This window comes from Eschrichtius robustus, chromosome 8 (assembly GCF_028021215.1).
Source record: "Eschrichtius robustus isolate mEscRob2 chromosome 8, mEscRob2.pri, whole genome shotgun sequence".
In the NCBI taxonomy this organism is placed as follows: Eukaryota; Metazoa; Chordata; class Mammalia; order Artiodactyla; family Eschrichtiidae; genus Eschrichtius; species Eschrichtius robustus.
The window spans coordinates 21,622,251-21,636,827 of record NC_090831.1 but is presented as its reverse complement, the minus strand read 5'-3'; the positions used below and the strand labels follow the sequence as shown (position 1 = coordinate 21,636,827).

Genomic DNA, 14,577 nt, shown 5'->3' with positions numbered 1-14,577 from the left:
CTTGATCTGATATTTTTTACTTTTTAAATGCAATCCATCAAAATATTTTTCTATTTTCTAGGTTATTTCTATTTAAGTATAAAATTAAATTTATTTTAATAATAGTATATGCAGAATTCTAACTTACAGATACCTCCATTCATCAATTTCTTAAAAGCTTTTTAGTTTAAGGTTTTCACAATATTTAATCCATACTTCCATGGACTTTTATGTTCTTAATCCCATGATTTTTAACTTTCTGTTTAACCTAAACCTCAAACTTGGGAACCATCTCTTCACATACTTGTACTTAATTGTTCATCCTGCCCAAATGTCTTGCATTTGACTGAACATGCCCAGTTCTTCTGACAATTTTTCATAGGTCTAATTTAACAAACCTTTAATCAGTTGCTGTTCTCTGAACACTCTCCAAGTTTTTTTTTCTGTATATAGTATGGCATGTAAAATTGAATATAGTTTGATCCAACTGAAGCCTGGCCAGTGCCAAATAAAGCAAAAGTAATTGCTTTTCTCCTTTTTCTCATATATGCCTTAATACAGTCCTATTAAGTATTTGTCTCATTTCAACATAGAGAAGACTCATCCAACTTGACACCAGCCATAATTGTTGGATCTCACTTGGCTTTGTTTCACCTATGGCTGTCTTACCCGGTATTTCCACATGTTTGTTGCAACTCAATAGCATATTAAAAGTTAAATGTTAAATCCATAAGAGGATTCCATGTATTTTTCCTTCAAAGATTGTTCCATGAACAATTGGTGTAAATGTGGAATTTAGTGCTTGGGGTCTCAAGGACCACAAGGCTTGAATAATTCAGAGCATTTCTGTGATGTGAACTGGAAAGGATTCAGATGGCTAGATACCAGGAGAGGTTGCTGAAACCTGCAGAAGCAGCAGGCTGCCTTTGCTTTCTCCTATCAGAGTTCAGCTGTAAGCATTATAAACCAATTTCAGCCAACTTAAGCGAAGGGGAATTTATTGGAAAGATACCAGTATTTTCAGTAGGCTGAAGAACCATGCTTAGAAACTAGCAAACACCAAGAATGCTCCAAAAAGCAAGAATCTCAGCCATGCTCTGAAGAAGAACATTAGCATCTGCATGTTGAGACTGTTGTTTGGTTCTTCCCTAGTCCTTCAGGGTTCTAAACCCTGGTGTTGCAGGAAAAATGCAGTGCAAGAGGATGGTCATGTCCCAGGTCTCAGGTGAGTCCCTGGGATGGGCCGCCAAGTGAGGGTCCTTGGCTTCACACAGGGAAGAATTCAAGAGCAAGCCACAGTGAAGTGGAAGCAAGTTAATTTAGAGAGATACATATTCCATGGACAGAATGTGGTCTGTCTCAGAAAGGAGACTGGCCCCAAAATATGGGGTGGTTCGTTTTTACGGGCTGGGTAGTTTCATAGGCTAACAAGTGGGAGGAGTATTCCAACTATTTTGGGGAAGGGACAGGGATTTCCAGGAATTGGGCCACCACCCACTTTTTGGCCTTTTATGGTCAGCCTCAGAACTGTCCTGTTGCTGGTGGGTGTGTCATTTAGCATGCTAATGTATTACAGTGAGGCTCAAGTTCTACTGGAAGTCAAATCTTCTACCATTTTGGGCCTAATTGGTTCTAACCAGTTTATGTCCTATCCTCGACGGCTATGTCATTCCTTTAAAGGTTGTGCCCTGCCCCCTGTTACACTGGGCCCTGATCTTAGACACTGTGGGGATCCTAGAAGACTCAATCAGTGCCCTTTAGGACATTACAGTCTAGACAGGAGAGAAAGATATACAAATAACGAAATATAAAGCCAAATATTTTGGGTCTTCTCTCGTGGTCCAGTGGTCAAGACACTGTATTCCCAATGCAGGGGGTTCTATCCTTTGTCAGGGAACTAAGATCCCACATGCTGCACGGTGCAGCCTGAAAAACAACAACAACAACAAAAAAAAAAAACACCAAGTGTTTAACTTGCTATAAGAAAATTATAATGTGTTAAAATCGAAGTCTGGGAAGGTCCTGGACACGGAGCTTTCACTCCCTCTACCCGTAGAATCAGGGCATGTCACCCTCTCAGCATGTCAGTGTGTTCATCAACCAGGAAACTCCACTGAGCCTTAGCTTACAGAGTTTTTACTGGGGTTTCATTACTTAGGAACTAACATTGGCCATATGATTGAACTCCATCTCCAGCATTCCTCCCCTTTCTGGAGGTCTGGCTGACTCAAAGCCCCAGCCTGCTAAACACAGGGTTGGTCTTCCTGGTAACCAGGCCCCATCCTGAGCCATGTCATTAGCATAAAATCAGATGTGATCCAAGGGACTCATGAATAACAAAGATACTCTTATCATTCAGAAAATTCGAAAAGCTTTAGAGGCCAGGTGATGGGAACTCAGAACAAAGACCAGAGAAATTGTTTATTGTACAACAGAGTAGAATGAGAAAACTAAGACATTTTTTCATAATAATGAGTTAGCCAGGGGCAAGTTAAATAGCAATGATTGTGGTATATTATTGGGTTGGCCAAAAAAGTTTGTTCAGTTTTTTGTAATATCTTATGGAAAAACCCAAATGAACTTTTTGGCCAACCCAATACTTACTCCCTAAGAAGTTATGTAATGGTCAAGTTACTTTCCACTTGAACTTCATACTATCTCTGTACCCCTTATGCTAATAATTACATCCAGATAAATCTCACTTCTGTCTATAGAGATGGAGAACTGCATGTTCTCTCCTTCATTTAGCTGCTTATTACTTTTCACAGTGAAGTAGAAATGTGTGATATTCCTCATTCTGGTACGATTTTAACATTTTTAGAACTCTGCTTCATTCATCCTTTAGCTCTTGCCATTCTTAAAAAAAAAATTTTTTTTGTAATCTTTGGGTGATGATATACATTTGATATTTGTTGAATACATAATCTAAGAATCACATCCTTCGCATTTTTTCATCCTTTTTTTTTTTCTTTTTTCCCCTTTCCATGGACCTGTCTTTCCAACTTCAATACCAGAAATCAGTCTAGTATTAGAATTCTCTTTGGAAGTTAAGATTGATCTGTGTCAATTAGGATGCTTTCAGCTGCAAGTGATATGAATAAGTAAACACACCAACTGGCCTAAACCATAGGATTTTTATTGGCTAACATAAGTTCCGTGGAGCTGGAAATTTGGCTAGCATCTCTAAATCTCTTGAGATACAAGGACAAGGGGTAGGTATTTGAACAAAGGAGCTGTTAGGAAGGAGGAGGAGCAAAATGGACACTGGGTGGGCAGCCAGCATTTTTCATTGTACCTGAAATAACTGAACTGACAAATTGATAATAACAAAAACTACATTTATACAGTCATACAGTGCATAAATTTATACAGTACTTACTATTCTAGGTGCTTTGCATGTATTATAACAGCCCTATAAAGCAGATACCTGTATTGTTCTTCTCTGGCGGTCCAGTGGTTGGGGCTTTCACTGCGGTGTCCTGGGATCAATCCCTGGTCGGGGAACTGAGATCTTGCAAGACGCATGGCGTGGCCAAAAAAAAATTTAAAAAGCAGTTCACCCATTTCTTTCACCTCCCACTCCCCTACCTCTGGCAACCACCAATCTATTCTCTGTATCTATAAGCTTAGCTTTATATACATATTTTAGATTCCACATTTTAAAAAGATCATACAGTATTTGTCTTTTTCTGTCTGACATCTCACTATTTCACTTAGCATAATGCACTAGAAGTCCATCCATGTTGTTGCAAATGGTACAATTCCATTCTTTTCTTAGGGCTGAATAATATTCCATTGTGTGTGTGTGTGTGTGTGTGTGTGTGTGTATATATATATATATATATATATATATATATATACCACAATTTCTTTATCCATTCATCCATCAGTGGACACTCAGGTTGTTTCCATATCTTGGTTATTGTAAATAAGGCTGCAATGAATGGGGTGCCTTTATCTTTTTGAATTAGTCCATTTTCTCTGGATAAATACCCAGAAGTAGAATTTCTGTATCATATGATAGTTTTATTCTTAATTTTTTTAGGAATCTAAATACTGTTTTCCATAGCAGTTGCACCAATTTACATTCCCCTGAACAATGCAGAAGGGTTCCCTTTTCTCTACATCTTCTTTGAGTCCTTTTGATAATACCCATTCTGACATGTGTGAGGTGATACCTCATTGTGGTTTTGATTTGCATTTGCCTGATAATTAATGATGTAGAGCATCTTTTCATGTACCTGCTGACCATCCGTATGTCTTTGGAAAAATGCTTGTTCATATCATCTACCCAGTTTTTAATTGGATTATTTGTTTTCTGATATATGAGTTCATTATATATTTTGGATATTAACCCCTTATCTGATATATGATTTGCAAATATATTCTCCCATTCAGTAGGTTGCCTTTTCATTTTGTCGATGGTTTCCTTTGCTGTGCAGAAGTTTTTTAGTTTGATGTAGTCCCACTTGAATTTATTTTTGCTTTTGTTGCTTTTGCTTTTGGTGTCTATTGTTCTTTTTCTACAAATGATGAAATTGAGAGAGCTTAAGTGACTTGCAATGATATTGCACAAAGATGAATTACTAAGAGCTATCACAGTAATTTTATCAGCACAATCCAATTACTTGGGGGTGATGAGATGTGAAACTCAGAGTAAATTCTTGCTTGAGTTTGTGGCTTGCATATAAGATCCTCCCAGAAGTAGTAAATTATAACTTAATAAATAATTCAAGTAATTTATTAAGAATATGTAATGTGACAATAGCCAAAAGGTGGAAACAACCTAAATGTTTATTGATAAATGAATGGACGAACAAAATGTGGTATTTCCATAGAAGTGAGTATTATTAACCTTAAAAAGGAGTGAAGTTCTGATACATGCTACAACATGAGTAAACCTTGGAAACTTTGTGCTAAGTGAAATAAGCCAGGCACAAAATGCAAATACTGTATGACTTCACTTACATAAGGTGCCTGGATTAGTCAAATTCATAGAGATGAAAAGTAGAATAGTGTTCACCGGGGGCTGGGGGGAAGGGGTAATGGGTAGTTATTGTTTAATAGGTACAGAATTTCAGTTTAGGATGATGAAAAAGTGATGATGAAATCTTTACATGGATTACCTGATTTAATCTTCACAACAGCCCTATGATGTAGATACTATTATTATCTCCGTTCTGTGAATAAGGAAATCAAGGCACAGAGTGGGTTAAGTAATTTGACCAAGATAATACAGTTGGTAAATGTTAGAGCTAAGAATTAAACTTAGGCAGTTGACTTCAGAAGCTATCTTGTATTAGTTAATTTTATTACATTCCTTGAGGGAATTTGAGATGCTTTAGGGGGCTGAGAATGGGGGAATTCCTGCCCTACCAACCAATATTTTCAACCTGTTCAGTTTCATGTCCAACACCTGAATAGGGAAAATGAATTCATAGAGTTGTTGATTATTTTATTTTTTACATTGCAGAATCTTATTTTGGAAGAGACTTTTTGGTTTTTCTAGACATTGGACTTTCATGTACAGTTAAATTTTCAAGATAATTTTGGAGACTAACATGGAGTTTTTTACTTTCATTTTTGCCAAGGTAAGTGCAAGAAAATATAAAACTATCATTCATCACCACTACTAACAAAAAGGACATCTTAACACCAAAATAAATAGGAAAGTCATAAAGACAGAGAAAAAGAAAATTCAATTCAATTGGGTACATTTACCCTTATGAAAGTGTCGCTCACTGCATGTTTCTTATTTATCTGAATGTACCAGTGGCTAGTGGAAACCTTGACATAGAGAAGCAACATTCTGAGAAAAAGCAAATGAATATTTGGTCTCAGCCAACCACCGTACACCAATATCCAGTGCTTGAATTCATCACATTCTAGCAAGTGGCAGGGAGCCTCTGATGTCTCACTTGGAAGAATGTGATTTCTCTTAGGTATGTTTTAATGACAGTCATCACTGGGCTGTTTGAAAGTCTTGTGGGGACCTACAGAGCATGTGTTTATTTAGTGAGAGGGTAGCACTAGCTGTAGCAGGACATTGCTTTGGACATTTAACCTTTTATAGCTTATGGCATAAAATTTCTCTTTATACCTATGTTGAGTATAAAATACAAGGTGTTTTTCTGGTTTTTAAATCTTTCTAATTTGCTGGTCCCTTGATTCCCATCTAGGTAGGCCGCCATTGTGATCTCTAACAGGAAAACTGATAGATTTGAAATTATTGTTTATGTTGCTCTCTATACAGACACAATAAAAAATAATTTGTCTCTCATTCTCTTGAAGAGACAAAAATATATTTTAAAAAAATCTCACAGTAGCTGTTGAGATGTGTGCTAGCTTGATGAACTTGTGCTGAATATGGAAATGCTCTTCCAGGCCAAGGAAATCTCAAAGAAAATTATCACCTTAAAAAGGTAATTTTAACATTGTAGCACATTTAAATTTCCTCAGGTATCACCAGTCTGAAGGTACAAGAGGAGAGTAACATCAACAGTAATAATTCAAATTCCACTGACTCTTGCCCCCACTGATTTACAGACAAACTTCGCATTTGTTTCTGGGCAGTCCCAGGGTGTGTTTGCAAAGTGCCCGAACAGTTCTGGGAAGTTTTCCTGTGGTCCCCATCAGAAGGCAGGGCTGGGACTTCCCCGGCCATCCCGTGGTTAAGACATCGCCTTCCAGTGCAGGGGCTGCAGGTTCGATCCCTGGTCGGGGAGCTAAGATCCCACATGCCTCAGGGCCAAAAAACCAAAACAGAAAACAGAAGCAATATTGTAATAAATTCAGTAAAGACTAAAAAGTAAAAAAAACGAAAAGAAGGCAGTGCTGCTTCTGCCCAGCCATGGGCTTTGGCACAACCTGCCCCACAAGTCAGCTGAGCCTCAGCGGCGGGTGCATGGTAGGCTGGTGCTGAGGTTCCTGCTGCACGTATGGAAAACATGGTCCCTTCTGTGTAATTGCAGCTCCAGCTCTAGGTAACCAACCCATGCTCTTATTTTTATGTTAAGACTTATTTTTATTTTAGAAAAACTTCTTTCATTAGTAATGGCATGAAATATGTGAAGATTATGTTTGGAATCAAGCACTTGAATTCCCTCCTTCCTTCAGTGAATATGTATTGAACACTAACTAGTATGTGCCAGGCAGTGTTCTACGTGCTGGGGATAAATGATAAAACACACTAAGCCCCTGCCCTCATGGAGAGTAACAATAACCAAATTAACATTGAGTTCATGAAGCCAGCTCATTTCTGCAAATATAACATCTTGATTTCCATCAAGTTTTCTGAGATTCTGATCTAAAGAATTGCTACCTTCAATAGCACAAATCATTTGAGGGGTAGAGGGGCCAGTTATGTATTTTCTCTTTTATAATTAAAGTAACTGTAAAATGAGGAGGAGAGTTCTGAGGGTAAAGGCAGAGAGTGTTGCAATCTTGCTAGATTTCAGATTGAGTCTCTCACTCTGATTGATGCCATTTACACTCCGTGCAACTCCTTCCCTAGATCTTCGCCAGGACTTGACAATTCAGGACACTATAGACTAGTTTACTTTCTAATGCATTTTATGTCATTTGGAAGCCCTTCAGTGGCCAAATACTATATCTGGAAAAAAAAATCCTTTTGTTATGCCGAAGTATTTAGGCCTGAAGTGTACTCATGTTTGCAGCTTACTTTGAAATGTATCAAAAAATAAGATGGATTAATGTATGATAGAGGGATGCCTAGATGGTTAGGTATGTAATAAAGCAAATATAACAATGTTAACTGTAGAGTCCAGGTGACAGGTATACGTATAATTAGGTTACTGGATAGGTCATGGTATAATTCTTTCAACTTCTCTGTGTTTGAACATTTATGTAGTAAAATATTGAATAAAAATCTCTTTACTAGACTCTGAAGATTTATACTTTTTAGTTCACATTATGGAATTAAAATTTTGTGAAGACAATATTTAAATTACCTTTCAATAAAATTGTCTTCATAATGGACATGGATTAATTTTCTTAACATGGATTAATTTTTAAATGTTTTTTAAAAACACTGGGGGGAGGGGGAATTGGAGGAAGGTGGTCAAAAGGTACAAACTTTCAGTTATAAGATAACTAAGTACTAGGGATGTGCTGTACAACATGATGACTATAGCTGACACTGCTGTATGACATACAGGAAAGTTGTTACGAGAGTCTCATCTAAGAGCTCTCCTAAGAGCTCTCATCTCAAGGAGAAAATTTTTTTCTTTTTATTGAATCTATGAGATGATAGATGTCACTTGAACCTATTGTGGTGATCGTTTCACAATATATGTAAATCAAGCCATCATGCTGTATGCCTTAAACTGGTACAGCAATGTATGTCAATTATTTCTCAATAAAACTGGGGGGGAAAAGCACTTCCGTGTTTCTTTTTAGAAAGTTTATACCATGGGAATGTGAAATTGCTATATGATTTTTTTGTTTTAAAAAGGTATATCTTCCTAGAATATCTATTTTACATACTCAGGCAATTATTAACAAGTTTAACTATTAATAAATTCACTTTTTAAAATAAAATCAGAGAGGCAACTGTTTGACAACTGCTGAAAATACTTTTTCTTAGAGGAGCTGTATTGGTCAGGGTTCAAAGCAGAGAACAAAATCCACTCTTCAGTAATTTAAGCCAGAAGGGATTTATTACATGGTCTATTACAAATGGTTGGCAGGGTTGAAAAAACAGCCTGCGGGCTAAGCTTCAGGAGTGACTCACAGATCCAGGCTATAGAACCGAGCTGTCAAGGGACTGTTGTTCAGGCCATTCTCGAAGGCCACCTGTTGAATGGGGAAGCCACTGGTTCCACAGCCACATGTCCTTCACTACAATACACCCTGTCACGAAGATGCTTCATAACCTGCCCCTCCCCCACTTAGTTCACTATACACAAGTGCCTCTAGTGGTGGAATTTATATCACATCAATAGCTCTAGCTGCAAGGGAATTTGAGAAATGCATTTTTAGCCTTCTAGATACTAAAGCCCAAGAAGGCATGTTAAGAAGAGGGTGGCGTTAAATGAAAGACTGTTGGAGACTTTTTGATGAACAAATCAGCCTGACAGCACTCACTGATCAACATTACCATTGAGTGTCTACATTACTAAACACTATAGCCCTTCTGCTGGGTGTGATGAGTAAATGGCAGCACCTATGAAGCCTTCTTGCCCAAAACATCAAACCTGAATCTGAGAAAGCCACCAGATCCAACTATCAAGTTTACAAGAAATAGAGGGATAGAGGCACATGTTAACACCACCACAGGGATGCAGTTAGCAAAGTCCAGTATGGGAAACTTTATAGGACAAATGACACAGTTCAACAAATAAGTGGCAAGGGGAAAAAAAGGAAGGGGAACCTAAAATTAAGAAATTTAATAGGTGTATCAAGTAAATGCAGTGTGTGAATCTTGTATGGATCTTGATTCAAACAAAACAATTGTCAAAAACATTTTATGAGACTCTCAGGGAAATTTGAACATGTATAATATGTGGAAAATTGATCATATTAAAGAACTGTTAATTTTTTTAGATGCGATAATGGTATTGTGGTTATGTCAACAATAGTTTCAGTCACTTAGACAATAAGCTGTTTGCTTTTCAGTTGGTTATATATTGTTTCTTTCATAATTTATGGCTTCGTGTTTTATTTATTTATTTATTTATTTGCTGTATTGGGTCTTCGTTGCTGCATGGGGGCTTCCTCTAGTTGCAGCGAGCAGGGGCTACTCTTCGTTGCGGTGCGCGGGCTTCTCATTGTGGTGGCTTCTCTTTGTTGCGGAGCACGGGCTCTAGGCGCGCGGGCTCAGCAGTTGTGGCGCACGGACTTAGTTGCTCCGCGGCATGTGGGACCTTACCGAACCAGGGCTCGAACCCGTGTCTCTGCATTGGCAGGCGGATTCTTAACCACTGTGCCACCAGGGAAGTCCGTGTGTTTTATACTAAAGAGAAAGTTTACTGTGCTAGGCATTTTATGTATGTTAAATAATTTAATCCTTGTAACAATCCTTTGGTAAAAGGAAATTATGGTGTTCATTAAGGGAAACACCTATTACAGCCTTCTGGAAGTGGATAAAAACAAATATCTATTTTAAAGTACACTTGGTATGTTTAAGAAGGAACAAGGAGGCAGAGAGTCTTTCAGGGAAGGAACACCATTAGGCATCTCAGCTAATTAATGGGTAAGGCAAATTATCAGATATCTCCTTTCAAGAAAACAGATTTGTTAGATTCCATAAAGTAAACATTAGATTGAATGTTCAAAATATTTTCAAATTTTTCCCTTGTCCCTAAAACTATGAGAGAGCGTGAAACTACTGTCTCATTTTAAAGATGAGGAAAAACCCAAAACACACTCCCAGCAGGGTGAGCTAAGGGTGAGAAGCACATTGAGAGTCTTGATATTTTCAGACATAGCCAAGGGGATGACACCTGGCCCATCAGTGCATCTAAAACTAGTTGGGCAGAATCTTGAATTTACAGTTTTCTGTTAATGGGCTTATACCATGCATTCTGAAACTTTGTTCTTGAAGGCAAAAGGACCCTTAGATATGGCAGTGGCTTGTGCCCCTTCAAAACTCAACTCTACCCAACAAAATCTTATTCCTTATTTCTCTCACTAGGGAGAATTTAAATTTAATTTAAACTTTCTCCTGTACAGGGAGGGCAATAATAAAAAAAAGTTTCAGAAACACTGCCTTAGGCCAAAAGATATTTTATTTAGAATACAGTGATTTTTTTTTAAACTGTCATTGATTTGCAATGTTTCAAGTATATAGCAAAGTGATTCAGTCATGTGTGTGTATATATATATATGTATATTCTTTTTCAGCTTATTTTCCATTATAGGCTATTACAAGATATTGAATATAATTCCTTGTGCTATAGTGCTATACAGTAGGTCCTTGTTGTTTATCTATTTTATATATAGTAGTGTGTATTGGTTAATCCCAAATTCCTAATTATCCCTCCCTCCACTTTCCCCTTTGGTAACAAGAAGTTTGTTTTCTATGTCTGTGAGTCTATTTTTGTTTTGTAAATAAGTTCATTTGCATCCTTTTTTTAGATTCCACATATAAGTGATGTCATATATTTGTCTTTCTCTGTCTGACTTGCTTCACTTAGAATGATTATCTCTAGGTTCATCCATGTTGCTGCAAATGACATTATTTCATTCTTTCTTCTGGCTAATATTCCATTGTAGAATACAGTGATTTTTAAATCATGTTTTCATGTTCTTAGAAATGGGTATCATTACATTTTTTTAACACCTTTATTAGAGTATAATTGCTTTACAATGGTGTCTTTTTTTCTGCTTTATAACAAAGTGAATCAGCTATACATATACATATATCCCCATATCTCCTCCCTCTTGCATCTCCCTCCCACCCTCCCTAGCCCACCCCCTCTAGGTGGTCACAAAGCACAGAGCTGATCTCCCTGTGCTATGCGGCTGCTTCCCACTAGCTATCTGTTTTACATTTGGTAGTGTATATATGTCCATGCCACTCTCTCACTTCGTCCCAGCTTACCCTTCCCCCTCCCCATGTCCTCAAGTCCATTCTCTACGTCTGCGTCTTTATTCCTGTCCTGCCCCTAGGTTCTTCAGAACCACTTTCTTTCCCTTTAGATTCCATATATATGTGTTAGCATACGGTATTTGTTTTTCTTTCTGACTTACTTCACTCTGCATGACAGTCTCTAGGTCCATCCACCTCACTACAAATAACTCAATTTCATTTCTTTTCATGGCTGAGTAATATTCCATTGTATATATGTGCCACATTTCTTTATCCATTCATCTGTCGATGGACACTTAGGTTGCTTCCATGTCCTGGCTATTGTAAATAGAGCTGCAGTGAACATTGTGGTACATGACTCTTTTTGAATTATGGTTTTCTCAGGGTATATGCCCACTAGTGGGATTGCTGGGTCATATGGTAGTTCTATTTTTAGTTTTTTAAGGAACCTCCATACTGTTCTCCATAGTGGCTGTATCAATTTACATTCCCACCAACAGTGCAAGAGGGTTCCCTTTTCTCCACATCCTCTCCAGCATGTATTGTTTGTAGATTTTTTGATGATGGCCATTCTGACCGGTGTGAGATGATACCTCATTGTAGTTTTGATTTGCATTTCACTAATGATTAATGATGTTGAGCATTCTCTCATGTGTTTGTTGGCAATCTGTACATCTTCTTTGGAGAAATGTCTATTTAGGTCTTCTGCCCATTTTTGGATTGGGTTGTTTGTTTTATTGCTATTGAGCTGCATGAGCTGCTTGTAAATTTTGGAGATTAATCCTTTGTCAGTTGCTTCATTTGCAAATATTTTCCCCCATTCTGAGGGTTGTCTTTTCGTCTTGTTTATGGTTTCCTTTGCTGTGCAAAAACTTCGAAGTTTCACTAGGCCCCATTTGTTTATTTTTGTTTTTATCTCCATTTCTCCAGGAGGTGGGTCAAAAAGGATCTTGCTGTGATGTATGTCATAGAGTGTTCTGCCTATGTTTTCCTCTAAGAGTTTGATAGTGTCTGGCCTTACGTTTAGGTCTTTAATCCATTTTGAGTTTATTTTTGTGTATGGTGTTAGGAAGTGTTCTAATTTCATTCTTTTACATGTAGCTGTCCAGTTTTCCCAGCACCACTTATTGAAGAGGCTGTCTTTTCTCCATGTATATTCTTGCCTCCTATGTAAAAAGTAAGATGACCATATGTGCATGGGTTTATCTCTGGGCTTTCTATCCTGTTCCATTCATCTATATTTCTGTTTTTGTGCCAGTACCATACTGTCTTCATTACTGTAGCTTTTGTAGTATAGTCTGAAATCCAGGAGCCTGATTCCTCCTGCTCCATTTTTTTTTCTCAAGATTGCCTTGGCTATTCGGAGTCTTTTGTGTTTCCAAACAAATTGTGCAATTTTTTGTTCTAGTTCTGTGAAAAACGCCATTGGTAGTTTGATAGGGATTGCATTGAATCTGTAGATTGCTTTGGGTAGTATAGTCATTTTCACGATGTTGATTCTTCCATCCAAAAACATGGTATAGCTCTCCATCTGTTTGTATCATCTTTAATTTCTTTCATCATTATCTTATAGTTTTCTGCATACAGGTCTTTTGTCTCCTTAGGTAGGTTTATTCCTAGGTATTTTATTCTTTTTGTTGCAATGGTAAATTGGGGTCTTTCCTTAATTTCTCTTTCAGATGTTTCATCATTAGTGTATAGGAATGCAAAAGATTTCTGTGCATTAATTTTGTATCCTGCTACTTTACATGCCAGCAGGGACCCAAGAGACTGAAGCAGCCTGTCCTCTTAAGGTCTACACAAAGAGTCAGCCTAGAAACACATCTGCTGCATTTGATTGGTCAAAGCAAAGCAGAAGGCCAGCCCAGATACTAGAAAACAAACTCCACCTTGATGGGAGGAGCTGAAAATATTGTGGCTATGATTTCCAACCTGCCACAATAGCTTACCAAGTTAACTATAAAATTAAAATTGACCAAGCTGGTAAAATTCCGATTCTGACTTCTGTCCCATACTTTTGCCCTAGAAATTTACTGCAGGATAGGAAGTAAACAGAGATACCAAGGAAAAGCATGCAGATGGCCTTCATCAGTTTTCTTTAGCATTTATTTTTCCTCTTTTTTTGTCTACGCCATGTGCCACATGGGATCTTCGCTCCCCGACCAGGGATTGCACCCACGCCCCCTGCAGTGGAAGCACGGAGTCCCACCCACTGGACCGCCAGGGAAGTTCCCTTCATCAGTTTTCAAGCCATGTATTTTAAAACATATTAGTGACATTTGACTTAAGTAACTAGTCAGTTAACTAGCACACACGTTTCTTGCCTGCTAAAGCCTACACTCCTAGCTTCTCTGAAAACTAGGGCATATAGTAGTGTCAGTAATTAAGTGCAAGGATTTTGTAACAGGAGCTAGGTTTAAATTCTGGCTTTGCTACTTTGTGTGAGTTTAAATTATCTAAAGTCTGTATTCCGCAGATTCATCCATAAAACAGGGATGTCCATCTGGCAAAGTTTTTGTGAAGATTGAGAAAGATAATGTATTCAGAGATAAGCAGAAGGCTTGGCACTTGGTAAGCATTCCGCAAGGTTAATAATTTTTATTAGATAGGCCTGAGTCTGCATGAGGTGTATTGATGCCTTAAGATTTGCGTATGACTCTTGCAAAGGGGGGCACTTGGCATTAGGGACTTCACAAACACTCTAAAATAGTGAAGCCACCCCAAGAAGCTTTTGGGCTATAGCTTTCTAAATTTTCTTGAGTGCCTTTCCGACTTTTTTTTTTTTTTTTTTTTTTTTGGTACCTATAAATTTCCTCTTGGCTTGCTTTGCTGCCCCCTTGTGACAGAATGGGGAAGAGTTCCATGATGTCCCACCTCTACAGCCACTGAAACTGCTAAAAGCTATCAATGTCAAAGAATCCAACTTTCAAAAGCCTTTGGCCCTAAATTCAACTGAATTCACACGAAAGCAAAGTCTAAATGTAAAATTTCTACATATAAATTTTACTTTATTTCTGTTACATGGAAATCGATATTGACAGATGAAA

The 14,577-nt window shown here is 37.8% G+C and overlaps 1 long non-coding RNA gene across 3 annotated transcripts in view; it reads left to right on the top strand.

Moving 5' to 3' along the window:
* LOC137768814 (uncharacterized) overlaps positions 1-14,577 on the top strand; it is an 81,113-nt gene that overhangs the window by 23,429 nt on the left and 43,107 nt on the right. For all 3 annotated transcript variants that reach the window (XR_011074811.1, XR_011074810.1, XR_011074809.1), the window contains exon 3: positions 5,453-5,570. This is a non-coding gene — a long non-coding RNA (uncharacterized lncRNA). The remainder of the gene's footprint in view (positions 1-5,452; positions 5,571-14,577) is intronic.